A 15,047-nucleotide genomic window follows, 5' to 3' on the forward strand; every position below is an offset into this window, starting at 1 on the left:
TAAATCGTATGTTGAAATATATTCTAATGAGTTTTTGACTCTTTGTACAAATAAAAAAATACTACCTCAATTTAAAGGGTAATATATATATTTTTCTTCGTTTTGCAAAAAAACAAATAGCGTAACACATTTTTACTACATTTGAAAAAGGACGCTTAAAAAAGAACTTAGTTCAACTTATTTCGTATTTTAACCGTGCTGTTAAATGATGAACATGTGCTGCCATCTAAGTTATAACGGTTCAAACAGCCTGCGATAACAAATTGTAAAAAAATTTTTAAATAAAAACACTTCTCGGCAGGAAAAAAAATCAAATTACCTGTGGGTTTTTTTTTTCGGTAGAGCGTTCGGCTATAAAATGTCTGAACTTCGGGCCAGCTCGCACTGTCCGACATAATAGCAAATTTACAGTAATATTACGCATTATATGTGCTCATAACATACAACAGATAACACACATAATAAAATAAATGCAGTGGGAATGCTATTTGGTGTTTAGACTCCTTTATGCAGGCTACAGTTCTCATTCAGATAAGTTGACTGCTAATTGAAAGGTTTTCTTCCCTTTTTTTTAGCTTTGACTCCGTCCAGATAACTGAGCATAATGTAAGCATAAAAAAGTATTAGTTATACCTCAAGGGAATCCTTTTTGTGCAGAAAAACATTTTCATTGTTTGCTCAAATGTAAATTTTTCTAATAGCAGTGTTCGAACTTTTGTACAAATGAAAAAATACTACGCCAAATTAAAACTACGAGTTTCAACCAGTAAATCTTTAATTATTTATTCGAATACGATATAAAACATTAAAATTATTATCAACTTCATTAGTAAGAAATCATTTTCTACTCCTCTGCTTTCGGCTGAAAAAAAAAAACATTTTGTCTACGTTCGAAAAATTACACTTAAAAAACGGACTCAGTTCAACTGGTTTTGGTTTTGAACTTTAAGTGTTCGATTTGTTTTATTACGCATTCCTTCAATGAATAGCATTCGAAAAGGAATACACAGTTGCTAGGTTTGTTGGAGCGTCGTACTGTTAATCAGAATGGCGCCAGTTCGAATCCGTGCCAATAAATATCTCTTTAATGTTTCTTTTTTTTTTCGTCAGATGCTCACATGGGCGGACTGTATTTGCCACAACCTGTTTTTTCACTTGCAAAATTACTGATTTTTCACGTGTCACTCAGCCACACTTTTAATGATATTTATATTTGCATTGAAAATACGTACAACCAAAAGGGGAGCGATGATCAAATTATCACAACGTTGCATTTAACGAGGTTTTGTTACTGATGTCTTCAAATTACATGCTTTCTCTTGTGCGCTTACTTTTTCCGTTTACTTTTTTCGGTTTTTCTTCATAATATTCTTTCTTTGAAATTTTTAAAGAGCGAAATGCCTTATGAAACGATTCGAAGTACAGTGCGGAGTTCCGCACGGGTCGACTAGTATGTATTATAATAGCTCAGTTAAAGTGAGTTTCTTCTATTTTTCTCTTAATAAGTTCTTAACAGAGTAAATATACAGTTTTTCAGATTTTTTTCAGCGTTTTTATTTAAAAAAAATTGATTGGAAAATGTTATGTTTTTGGAGAATCATCCAGAACAACTATTCAAAGCAGTTTAAAGCAGAAAATATTTGTATATTTATGATGTATGACCATTACTAAATTAAAATATTTCGGAAACACTAAATGTTTTGGGTCAAAATTGAAAAATATTTTATTTGAAAGAAAATTTTTTACGTTATTTTAAGATATTGACGAAAAAGTTTTATTCAAAGATATTAACAATCTTACTCACCTTCTTTGATGCCTTCCATTCTAAATAGAACATAAATGTAATAAAAATTATGAAAATTGCCTATGCGTCCTCAACACGAAAGAAGAGCCTTTAAATGAAACTTGTTTCACTGATAGAGAAATGCGATTTGCCACTTGTTCAAACATGATTTCTATCCTTTGTTTTTATGATATCGGATTAAAAGCTATAATTCCATTTCACTGAGGTCACTAGGAAAGGATTAATAAAATAAAACAAATTGAAAATAATTGTAAACATTTATTTGTTAACAAACACAAGATGGCAACAGGTAAAAAGTTTAAATCATTTTGAGATAATATTTCCGATCATTTCCATACAATTAAAATCCCGAGAAATACGCAGACGACAGTTGATTACTATTTATATTTCTTATTGTTGCATCAATAAAGCTATTTTTATTCGCAAAAAAAGAAGATATTAATAAATATGTGTGTGTATATATATCTAATTTGAATTCTGACACTTTGAATTCGAATTATGTTTTTCGCAATCATGAGTTGCGACAGGACCCTACTCGTTGGAGGCTATTGTTTCTAGAAACGGCTCATGTCCTCCCAAGCCTGCCCCTCCTCCTGGGCGGTTACGTTTGTGTATGAGTGTAAGGACGTGTTTGTGTGTAGACGTGTGTGTATGTAGGAGTGTGTGTATGCAGGACATGGACGCCACCGCCTAGGAAGTGGGGATTCCGGTGGATAGGGCTGCTAGTGGAGGCTAGGACCAGAGGAGCAGCTCCGTCCTCCGGTGGACGGCGGTGCTGCAGAGGCCTCTGGTCCATTCTGAAAAAGGAACCGGACATCAAGGACGGTCAAATGAAAGCAATAAGCAATCGTGATTGCTCAAAAAAAAAAGTCGCATTTTCCACTTTTGTCCATAGGCTGCGACAGGAACAGTGCGACGGTTAGTTCCAAGTCACAAATTTCATATCTTCCTTAAATGAAGGTCTTCAACATAATTCAGGAAATTAATTGGAGAGCAAAATTTTATTCCCTAACGGAAAATGCTACACTTGCTGTTGTTTCGACTTTAAGCCGTTTGCTTGATATTTTGTTTTAAAGCTAAAATTTGTTTTCAGGCTTTTTGCGCAGATATGTACTACGTAGGAAGGTCGAAAGAAAAAATTGGTTCACCGATGTATTAATGAATTTATTTAAAATTGTCAATGTGAAATATGTGAAGGAAAAGAAAAAAAAAATTCTTCGAGGTGCATCATCCGAGATTTCAAACAACCCATGTACCGAATTTCAAGTCTGTAAGTGCTATAGTATCCTCTGAACAACTTACACACTCTCTCACACAGAGAGAGAGCGAGAGAGAAAGATACACAGACAGTGCTCCAACATTGAGCAGTTTTCTGAATATTTCTTTTTAAATCCTTGTTTAATATCAAGAAAGTTTAATATATTTTCCTAAATATATCGTTTCCGACTCGTATGCCGTAGTCTTACTGTTAAAAGTAAAAAATTAAATAAGTGAACATAAGTGGGAAAGGAGAACGTATCCTGTCCAGAAATAACAGCAAAAAGAAAAAAAAAGCATTTGAATAAATTTTTGCTGATTACTATGTAAAATGACCCCCTGAATCCTAATATGACAATTGTTTTTCCCCACCATGTCCCCAATGTTTGTTAATGGCGCCCTTCATTTTTTGTCAGTTTTCGACAGTTTCATTGCCATGGAAGGAAGGGAGCATTCTATTAACAATTAGCATGCTTCTGAAGAGCTAGACAGGTGCAAGGTCAAAAGTATGAGAATTTGGGAGACTCATGGGGGTTTTCCCCCTAAAATATTTTAAAATCATCAAAACGGTTTTTTTTTCTAAGGGATTGGTTTACAACTTTTTCACTTCTTTTTCGGCGTTAAACCAGAGTTTCGGACTCATTCCTATGAGCCTCCCATGTCCAACAAAATTTTCAGGCAGTAAAAAGAAAAAAACAATAATAAAAATATTGGAAGCTTGGTATGTTGCATAAAGTCAGAGTCGCATCGCAAATCTGCGGTAAAGAACCTTCCCGTATTATTCAACTTATATTTTATCAATGAGATTAAAATGAACTTAATTATGCTTTCAATATAGCGTTAATGTATATCTATATTTTCCCCATTTTTACTTCCTTTTACGTAGTAAAGGAAGTATTGTATTTGCAAAAAAAAAAAAAAAAAAATCACTCAAAAATTGGCCTTAATTTTCATTTTGTTCGCCCAGAAATGAATATTGAGTTTTTTTTTCAACCTGACCACACGTGGATATATGCCTAAGAACGTATAGACACCCGAATTATCCATTTTGACGATCCCCGAGTTAATTACAACGAGTTACCTCGTGACGTCCGTATGTGTATGTACGTGCGCATGTATCTTGCATAACTCACAAAAACGGTATGTCCTAGAAAGTTGAAATTTGGTACTTTGACTCCTAGTGGGACGTAGTTGTGCACCTTCTCTTTTCGTTGCATTCGGATGTTCCTAAGGGGGTCTTTTGCCCCTTTTTGTTGGGAAATTATTGTTAATTTCGATGTAAACTCAAGTGGTGTTATAATTTGTCGGACACTTGGCGATATATCGCCAGTCTTTTGGTCGTCAAGTTTTGTCGCCAACTTGGCAACAAATTTGGCGATTTTTTTTTTAATTTTTAAATTTGGTTTCAATTTGGCCGTTGTTGGTGTTATTTAGAGAGTAAACGATTGAATCACATTAAAATTGCCAATAATGGGGAAATGACATTAAATTGGAGTAAAAGGAAGTCATGTAATGTACACATCAGCTCGTTTTAAATCTGGTTTCAATTTGGCCACCGTTGGTGCTATTTTGAGAGTAAACGATTGAATCACATTAAAACTGCCAATAATGAGAAAATGACATTAAATTGGACTAAAAAGAAGTCATGTGATGCACACATCAGCTCGTTTAGTTATAATTATATACGGGAATTTAAGTTGAATAATACGGGAAGGTTTTCTGCTGAAGATCTGCGATGCGACTCTGACTGTGGAACATATGATGCTTCCAAAACATTTTAAATTTTCTTTTTAAAGCGTGAAAATACTTTCGAGGGGGGGGGTCAGAGGAGTGAGTCATATACTCTGGTTTCATTCCAAAAATAAGTGAAAAATTGTAAAGAAAAGATCGGTTTTGATGATTTTTTAATTGATTTGATGATTCATTATGTTTTGAAGTTCTACATTTTTTAAAGAAAGTTATGCTCATAATATGAAGCATAATGGTTCCTTTTATTCAAATGTATGATAACTAAAGGCCAAAGTTTAAAGTTCCGGGAATAAATTAAAAATGTATGCGTAAAAATGTCACCCTCGTGCAAGTAGATTGAATATTTATTAAAGAATTTTTCTAGAATTATTTCGTGTTTATTTATATTTTGAAAAACATTTAGACTTTATATTGTTAGAAAAAATAAATGGAACAACATGGATACTTCATCATTATTTCCCTCAACTTATAATAACTTAACAACCTTTCTGATCTCGTTATTCACGGAAAATCTCTTATGTGATACCCTATAGCGTATACAATTATATGTATACGTTATAGTATCATATCAGACGTATGCAATATACGTATTAAAAAGTATACAATTAGTTTCACTTCAAATTATCCGTTAAATAAACTTATTGCATTAGTCATAAATTTTAAAACACTTTCATTGTGCTCCGCAAACTATATAGTTTAAAACTTCCTTTGAGTAAAAAATTATACTTCTTTCAATTTAATGAAGTTATTATTTTTTTAAGAGTGTCCATATGTCTTAAAATATGCTTAAAAATAAATAATTTTTTTGAAAACATTTGAAAGAAAAATTGATGAAGAAATCGACTCTCGGTTAATCGGATGTAATCAGATTCTCAGAAAATCATTACCCAAAAAGTCATCGGGAGACGACTTTTAAACTGAATTTATCCAGTACTGTCTTAAAAAGCTATCAAATTATTAAGTCCGTAACAAAATGTTCGCGTCAAGACTGCCACACTGTCAACCAAGAATGATTAAGTGGATCATTATTTATGATGCTTTAAGAAAGACGTCATCTTTAAAGTGGGAAACGACATAAAATTCGGCTATCTCCACTTTAGCGGAAGGTAATCCTGGCTGATTTTATGTGCGAGCAATATTTTCAATGTCTTAAATAACTACGCTTAACTGTCTCCATACCAGTTACAGATCACACCAACTGTCTGATTCATAGAAGCTCTTGTCACTGGTTTCGGTTCACGAAAGACATTACGTTGCGAATAAAATTTTCGATACTTCAGCCCCTGCGGCAACATCGTTTCTTCTTCTGCAGTTCTCGCAGCGGGATCTAGGGACCAATTTTTCTCCCAGAATCTGACGTATTGTTGGGGGCCCTCCCGCCGTGATGATACACACAGACGAAGTTGCCTTTACCTTCGTTCCTGCCCCCCTCATAACTTGGTACCTTCGCAGACACGTGCTAATGCGTGCAGGTGTGCGTCTTCAACTTCTGGAGACAATTTGTCTACTCGAGCTTCATACTTCCAGCCTCCCTCAAACTGATGGCTCCCCTTCCATCTAAAACATACATAAACACATAAAGTCCAAAATTCCTCATTGAATAGGAAAATTCACCAACTCTTGGTTAACGACAACCCCCGTTATGAATAGGATTTTTCCTTCTTCGTTTGATGATTTTTTTTTTTTTTTTTTCACCTTTGTAGAAGGATCAACGATTGAAACGGCACTGATAAAGTGATGATGGAAACGGAATGTTGTCTTTTCTCTCTCTCTTTTTTTTTCTTTTTCTTACGCTTTGTGGATAAACAGGATTTTTTTAACCTACTGATTCATAACGGATTTCTGATGGGTAAATCTCATGCAAGTTTTCTTTGAATAATACTTGATAGAAAGAGAAAAGGTTATTTTTTAAATATTCCGTTACGCTACATCGTTTTTAAATTGAATTTATTTTTACATTGCTCCACTGACCTAATTGCTAAGATTAATCTTTCGTGATGGACATTTGATGAAAATTGTAAAGTAGAATGATAAACTATCTTATTTGAAATTTAGAAGATTAAGCACCCATTTTCTTCATCAAAGCAGCGAACATAATTTAGTAATTTATCTACTTAAAAAGACTGAACTTGATATTATTATTGCTTTTAGATTCTTAGTAAAATTAAAGGGAAACAGCAAACTTAAAAAAAAAAAATGTTTCTGAACGATAAGTACATAATTTGAATACGTAAGAGTGTTTTTACGCACGCAAAGGTAAAAGAAAATAATAATATTAATAATAATAATAATTATTATATATATATATATATATATATATATATATATATATATATATATATATATATATATATATATATATATATATATATATATATATACAGGCAAAATATCAATTTTTACAAATGAGGAGTAATTTATCAAAAGGGAACATATCCACTTTTTAGAAAAAATCATTTTATGACATTTTCTAAATCTTTCAGATGACATTTATCAAATCACTTACTCTCAAGAAGTCCAAACGTGGAAAATCCTATTTTATTCAAGGGTAAAGTGTGGCTTTTTGATCAAAAGTTAACAAATCCGTCCTCTGCACGTTTTATGTTGAACAAAAGGGGACAGATCCTGAAAGAATCTGTAGTACGAAGACTTTTAGATTCAAAGGAACACATGTCCAAAATCCTCGAATTTTAATTCACTACTTTTAGGTTCATGTACTTCGATAAGAGAATATGAGAAGGTGTAATATTATTGTTTTGGTGAAATTGGAATTCTCAACATTCAGGTTTTCGTTCAAAAGGGCACATATCCAAAATTAAGATGACGATATCTCCTTGTTTTTTTTTTTTTTTTTACACTATCATTTCTTACTCTGGGCCATGATTTTCTGCGCTTTCGTGCTCAATTCTGTACCCAGAGAAGTTGATAAAACTATTTTGCTCTTACCTTAATTCGTTTTTCTCACCTCCTGAACATTTTTAGAAAATGGATATGTTCCCATTTGATAAATTAGTCCTAATTAACATAGGTAAAAAAAGAAAACCAAAAGTAGCAATTATTAGAAAAAAGTTGGAAGGTTGAATCCAGAGCTCATCAGCCGTGAAGGATTCGATAAATATGGTCAAAAGACCAAAAAATTTTAAACTACAAACTAGAATGAGAGTGTTTAAGCTCCAATATATAAACTACAGAATATCATTGGGCAAAATCATCACATGCTAAACTATATAAAATAAACAAGAACTTAAATTAATAGCAGGGGGTTTCGCCTCGACTAATTAGGAAAACGAGTTCCAATAATTAGCCTCCTACAGGACAGTACCTGCCAATAACATAAATTATCTTACCTGAAGATCCGAAAAGAACAAGCCCAATCCAGTGTCAATCCAATCAAAACTCTTAAAGCAGAATAAAACAAAACTTATCCGTTCCGAAAAATCAGTCCATTTTCATGCAAGCCGTCCATTTAACACGTGCAAAAAGTACATCAACCAGCTAAGCTAATGGTTTATCGCGGTTGCATCATACGTTTAAACAGTTAAACGGTTTCAGGAGAAGCAAAATGTTCATTGTAGGCTATACTTAAGCAAATATTTTTAACCAGATTTTTTTCCTTCCCAGATTTTTTTTCCTCGCCCTCTAACGGACGGCTTGCATGAAAATGGATTGATTTTTGGACACGGATATATTTTGTTTTATTCTGCTCTAACATATTTGATTGGATTGAACTTTGGATTGTTGATTACTGGATTGGGCTTTTTCTTTTCGGATCTTCAGGTAAGATAATGTATGTTATTGGCAGGTACTGGCCTGTAGAAGGCTAATTTAATTTCTTGTGTATTGTGTATAATTTAGCATGTGGTGCTTTTGCCCATTGCTATTTCCTTGCTGCTATTCCATATAAGGACAGATTTGCTTTCTCGGAGGTTGGATGACAGAATACGCCTGAATGTAGTGTGTCTAAATCCTGAATGAAAGCACTGAAAAATGTTTTATTTAAATATTGACAATAATGCTTCGCAAAACGTTATAATGAATTAAATTTATTCAATTAAAAATAAAGCCCTTCGATTTATTTACATATATTGACAACTTTCACAGAAATGATTCAAGTAATAAACACTTCATTATTTTAGCATTATAGCTCAATGATTTTTACAACAAAATCACTGAGACGCAAAATCATAAGAATCAATGAAAAGAAGTTAAATGTTACACTTAACACTTTGAATTCATTCTTTTGATGAGCGGTACATACAATGCGTTTTAAGGATACATGTTTTAAAACTAAATAGTTTTTTCTTATAAATCATGTATTATTGGATGCATTAAATGAGACAAAACGTTTACATGAATGAATTCATAAAAGTTTAAAATGTACAAGCACACAACACATGAGAGATTTGATTTAAAAGAACATACAAGAAAGTTTACATGAAGTAATGTTTCAAAGGCGTGTAAAAATGTGCTAAAATAATGAATTATAAACAAATTACGTATTTGAATCAGACGGAGTTTACCAGAACTCTATCTTGAATTATCTTTGGTGATACGAAACAAATCACATGCATGGACGGTTGTTCAAGCTTTGGTGACAAAGTAGTTCAAGAAGCTAGAATGAAGCACTTGAATCTTGTAGTAAGGCTCATTTGATCCGAGCTGGTTCATCGGACATTCTGTTTCTCACTCAGACTGCTGTCAATGATCTAATTCTCTAACTTTAATACCAATTTACAAATATATTAGACATGGGCGTAGCCAGAATTTCCGTAAGGGAGGGGCAAGCATAGGCGCAACAAGATAGTGGTTATAGTTGCTCCTTTCCCCCAGTACGGACCTCTGTCATTGCTTAAAAGTGTAGTCCACCCCCCTACCCCCCCCCCCAAAAAAAATAATAATATATTTTTTTTGCTATTTTTTGTCAGGGTAGAAAAAGCGGTTATGTGGCTCTCCTCCGGAAATGTTTCAAAATTAAAGTCCTAAAATTGCAATTTTAAATTATCTTCTTTAACATTTGTAAAGAGCGTGGGAATCAAAGGTTCTCTTCTAGGAAAAAGCAGTTGCCCCTCCCTGTCCCCTCTGGCTACGCCCATGATAGTAGAGCTCTTACAAGAAATAATTATGCGCAACTTGCAACCATACTGTTATTTTACGGAAAGAGTGATTTTACAGAGAAACAAGATGGCGGATGACGTCAGCTTGTCATTTTTAGGAGCTCTACTGGTAAGAAATCGTCTACACTGTAGACTCTACAGCTAGAATGACGCCGTAAGTGACGCCACTACTGTTGTGACATAAAAATAAAATATTCGATTGTGACATCGAAAGAAAATAACTTGCATTTGCAAAATAATAACTATTTTAAATACTACACAGTACAATCAGTAAATTTAATCTTATCTGTATCAATACAAGATATTCTACAAAAATTTTGATAAGAAAAAGGCCTGATTATACGAATATTTTTAATGAAAACATAAAATGAAAAAATTGCCAAATTAAATTGTTGTCTTCTTTATTTCAAACACAATTTCACAGCTGAAGTGACATATTTCAACAGTTGTTCGTTGATTTTTAAAGTTTAGTTCTTGAAGAAACTAAAAAACGAAATAATTTTCATTGTGTTGCATTTTGACTTCTACCAACTATACACGTTCATGAGTCGAAGCATTTTTGACAAAACCTGAAAGCTGAGGGGGTTTAGTGAGAGAGAGAAAAAAAAAATAAAACTTCCCATATCGTCTGTGTTCAAGATTTTTATAAGCTTCAAACAGTTGTCGATAGAGTTCACTTAGTTTGAAGATTTATTCATTTTCCCATGAATTTTTTTCATAATCAAAACACAGGTTATAGCTCGGAATTTGAATACTCATAATAAAACTGAGTGAATTAACAGTCTGAAATTGCGTCTGCTTCTATAACTTTGGATTCCGAGTAGACCTGAAAATCGAAATTTTTAGTTGAGTTCAAATATTCAGTCAACAACCGGAGACTGGTAGTTATGAGATTCAACTGCAGAGATAATTTCGCTGTATGATAGGGAAAGTTTAGGAAGATACTTTCATCAGGTATTCTATTGAAAAATTCAGTTTCAAATGATTATTACTAGCTGGTTTTGAATATTTCCCCCAAGAACTTGGTGTGGTGTTATAGCTGAACTGTTTCAGCTATAAATTTCAAGTGTCCAACCCCTGTGCTGGATTTTCATTTTATTTATTTATTTATTTTTTTGTATTATTGGGAGTTTATTAACCGATTCTTTGACGATAAAAGAGTAGCTGTAAATTCACAAGTTGGTATTTGAATCATGGTATATAATGGCAAAGTTTAAGGAAAATTGAATCCTCCCTTTACTGTTACTCCCCCTCCCCACCATGGTAATTTCCGAGAGGAATAAACTGAAATTATAAAAAAAAATCAATAATACCATAATAAAATTTAAAAACTATGACCTACTGTATTTAAAAATAATTTGGTTTATATAAACTACAGTTGAGTTATTATGGTCCACTTGTAATATATTGAACTATAGTGGGCAATCATGACAGGGTCAAAACACTTGTATACTAAGCTATTGTGCCGTTAAAATGTGTAGCTAAGTTAAGAAAGAGTTAAGAAGTGTCTGAAGTGTGTACAACTTTCAGTATTTAACTATTAAACAAATTGTGATTTTTTACCAAGGTGTTGAATAAAGTCATATTAGAGGCATTATTGAGGCGTTTAATACTAAAACTAGCTGAATCCACTTTTTACTATTTTATAGGAGAGAGGGGGAAAATTCCTCGTTTGAGCTGTTATTTCAAAGAATACAGGATTTGGACAGCAGTTTTTCAACAAAACTGAACAGGTTGAGTCCATAATAATAGGGTCTGGAGGGGTAAAGTTGTCTTACATCAAATAAAAAGCCACACATCTTTGAAATAAATTAAAGAGTAAAAGTAAATATTTATTTTAGATTTTAGTAACTGGGGAAAAGTTTTAAATTCAAAAATTTAATGCTGGTAATGCCTCATTTAGTTAAAAAAAAATCGTTTCGTTTGCTTATGAAGAATTTTAATATCTAAACACTACTTTAAACCTCTCTAAAATTTTGTTTATTAGAATTTTCAACAGACTGACTGCAGAAAGCTTCTCATTTGTCTCAAGAACACTTTCTCATTTAAAACAGCTGAGCTGGATTCATTTTTAGAGAATAACATAAATAAGGTGGTAATTCGTTGAATAATTAAAATAAGGGGATAAAATGGTCATAATTCGAGTCTAACATACATCCTTCTTCTACAATGTATTCGAACAACTTGATTTGCTATCTGTTTCACATGCACTGTCTAGCTGTGCATAAGACACGAAACAAAACGAGGACAAGTTGAGAATGTTGGAGTTTTGATTTAAAAAACTACTAATCCAACTAGCAGAATTGTTTTTCATTAAAAAAAAGCAGAAAATATCATTAATTCAACCAAATGAATCTACAACTGCAAATAACCAATGTAATCAGTAACACTTTGTATTTCTGCGGATTATTGGGTGTTGATGAAATGCGAAGGGAGAAAACAAATCAAAGAGCTTATTGTGCAAGTTAGTGAACAGACAGATTTACTAGCAATAAAATATTCAAAAAAGAAAAACAAAACAAATAGTGGAAATTTATCCCACTTTTCCTGAGAACATTGTTGAAGTCAAAGAGCCAAATATGGGTAAAATTCTTGGTGAGCAGACTTTTGACTGTAAGGGACATCATAAATTCTCGTTATTTATTTAAATAAAATCAATTTCTTTAACAAGAATTAGATGTGTTGAGCATCTGTTGTTACGGTAATTTACGACGATCTTACGTCACTTGTTTTTTATTTTGACCACTTTACCTCATGGGACATCATAAATACATATTAAAAAGAAAATGTCATAATAATATTTTTATCAGTTTTTACTTCCTTTTACAAAAAAGGAAGTATTGTATTCACGAAAAAAATTTCACTTTAAAATCGACCTTAATTTCCATTTTACTCACCCCCGAATGAATATTGTGTTTTTTTTTTTTCCGACTCGACCACACGTGGATAATGCCTAAGTGGCCTAAGAACGTATAGACACGCGAAATATCCATAATGATGTTAATTACAACGAATTTTCTCGTGACGTTTGTATGTGTGTATGTATGTCACATAACTCAAGAACGGTAAGTCCTAGAAAGTTGAAATTTCGTACGTAGACTCCTAGTGGGGTTTAGTTGTGCACCTCCCCTTTTGGTTGCATTTGGGTGCTTCTAAAGGGGTCTTTTTCCCCTTTTTGGGGGAAATAATTATTAATTTCGATGTAAACTCAAGTTGTGTTATAATTTGGCGGACACTTGGTGATATATCGCCAGTCTTTTGGTCGCCAAGTTTTGTAGCCAACTTGGCGACACATTTGGCGATTTTTTTCAAAATTCGTTTCAATTTGGCTACTGTTGGTGATATTTAGAGAGTAAACTATTGAATCGCATTAAAATTGCCAGTAATGGAGAAATGACATTAAATTGGAAGTAAAAGGAAGTCATGTGATGCACACATCAGTTTGTTTCTTCCTGAAATTCAGTACTATTTTTTATTTATTAATGTAACACAAAATCGCGAAAAAACCTTAAAAAAAATCTTTTATTCATTATACATCTATGTTAAAAAGTCTGGATTTTATGACCATTTTGTCCCACCAAAACCTATCAAATTATGCAATACAAATTTTTTTAAAAATTCATGGATTGAACTGGTTTTTATGCGAAACCTCAGATTTATCACTTAAAAAAATTACATTTAAAACTCATTCGTACAATAAGGCCTTTCTTGTATAATTTTATTTTGAAATCATAATTTAAAATACTAATAAAAACACTGCAGCATAACTTGAAAGTCACTGGGCACTAAGGCGTATTCAGACATTCCAAAAAATGTCACACTTCACATAAAACATTTTAAAATTTTGTACTGCCTTTCAATATGGTACATATATATACACACACACAGTTTACAACTTACTATTCGATGATGTATCTGGCACGCTTTTTGGAGCAGTTACTTTTTTTTTACAAGTACACAGTAAGCTTAGAAGATCCTTTTTCTTAAATAAGTTATAGTTAACTATGTAGTAATGTTTGCATAAGAAAAGTGAAAACTATTTTCCTGGTTAGTGTTTACTTTCATAATGAAGAGTCTTTCCCTTTTTCCATCTTTTAAACTTTTTAACGATTTGTAAAATATGTCCAGTTGAAAGGCAAATCTATTATCAATGGAAATACATATTTTCATTTTACTAAACTCAGCTACTAATATAAACTTGGATATAATAATAAGAAGAAATTGCTTCATGGATATGCAATTTTATTTTACTCTTAAAAGAAACATTAAAGTTCATTTTATTAACAATAACTTTATTGATTACGTGTCCGTCAATTAGTAGTGCTAATTATGTTAAAAAAATCCCGGTTTATGACTTCTCATACATTTTAAAAGTAATATACCATCTTTTTGCAACAGAGAAAAGCAATATCAATTCATAAATGTTATTATTTTTATAGAGGTAATATAGCGAAACTGGATTTTAATTTCTTTTTTCATGGCTAAAACTTTTGTACTTAATTTAATTAAGTCACCCGGGGTAATTCCCGGCCAGCAAGTTTCTGGGGTAATTCCTGGTTATAGCATTTTCCATGATTTAAGATCACTTCATCAAAATTTAAAAAAAGAAAAGAAATCATAGACGTACTCTGAACTATCCTTGTTGAAATTTATTACTTAATTATGAGTTCATTGAATATTTTTTTTGAAAATATTATTTATTTATTTTTTTGAAATGGCTTGCTGAATTTTTGTAAAACAACATTGGTCTTAGTTATGATACATTTTTACAAAAATCTTGGTCACAACCAAAACTTTAATTATTTTTCTTTTTTCTCATTTTGTTTGAATTGTGAACTACTTCAGTTACTGAAAAATAATTTTGCTTACGCTGGCTAAAGCGAGATAAAATAGAGAAAATTGAGATTCCTAATATTTTCTTATGGTTAGGTATAGAAGCTATAAACATTGAATACAAATTGTACAAAACATATTTTGGCTAATGATGAGTTGAATGTATATATATTTCTTATGCTTAGTAATTTTGTTTTAACCCGGAAGTAGTTAATAATCAAATCAGCTTAATAAGTTGTATTAATAATATACATCAAAAATGTGTGTATTTGCCCCAAGTATGTGAGTGA

This window comes from Uloborus diversus, chromosome 10 (genome assembly GCF_026930045.1).
Source record: "Uloborus diversus isolate 005 chromosome 10, Udiv.v.3.1, whole genome shotgun sequence".
Lineage (NCBI taxonomy): Eukaryota > Metazoa > Arthropoda > Arachnida > Araneae > Uloboridae > Uloborus > Uloborus diversus.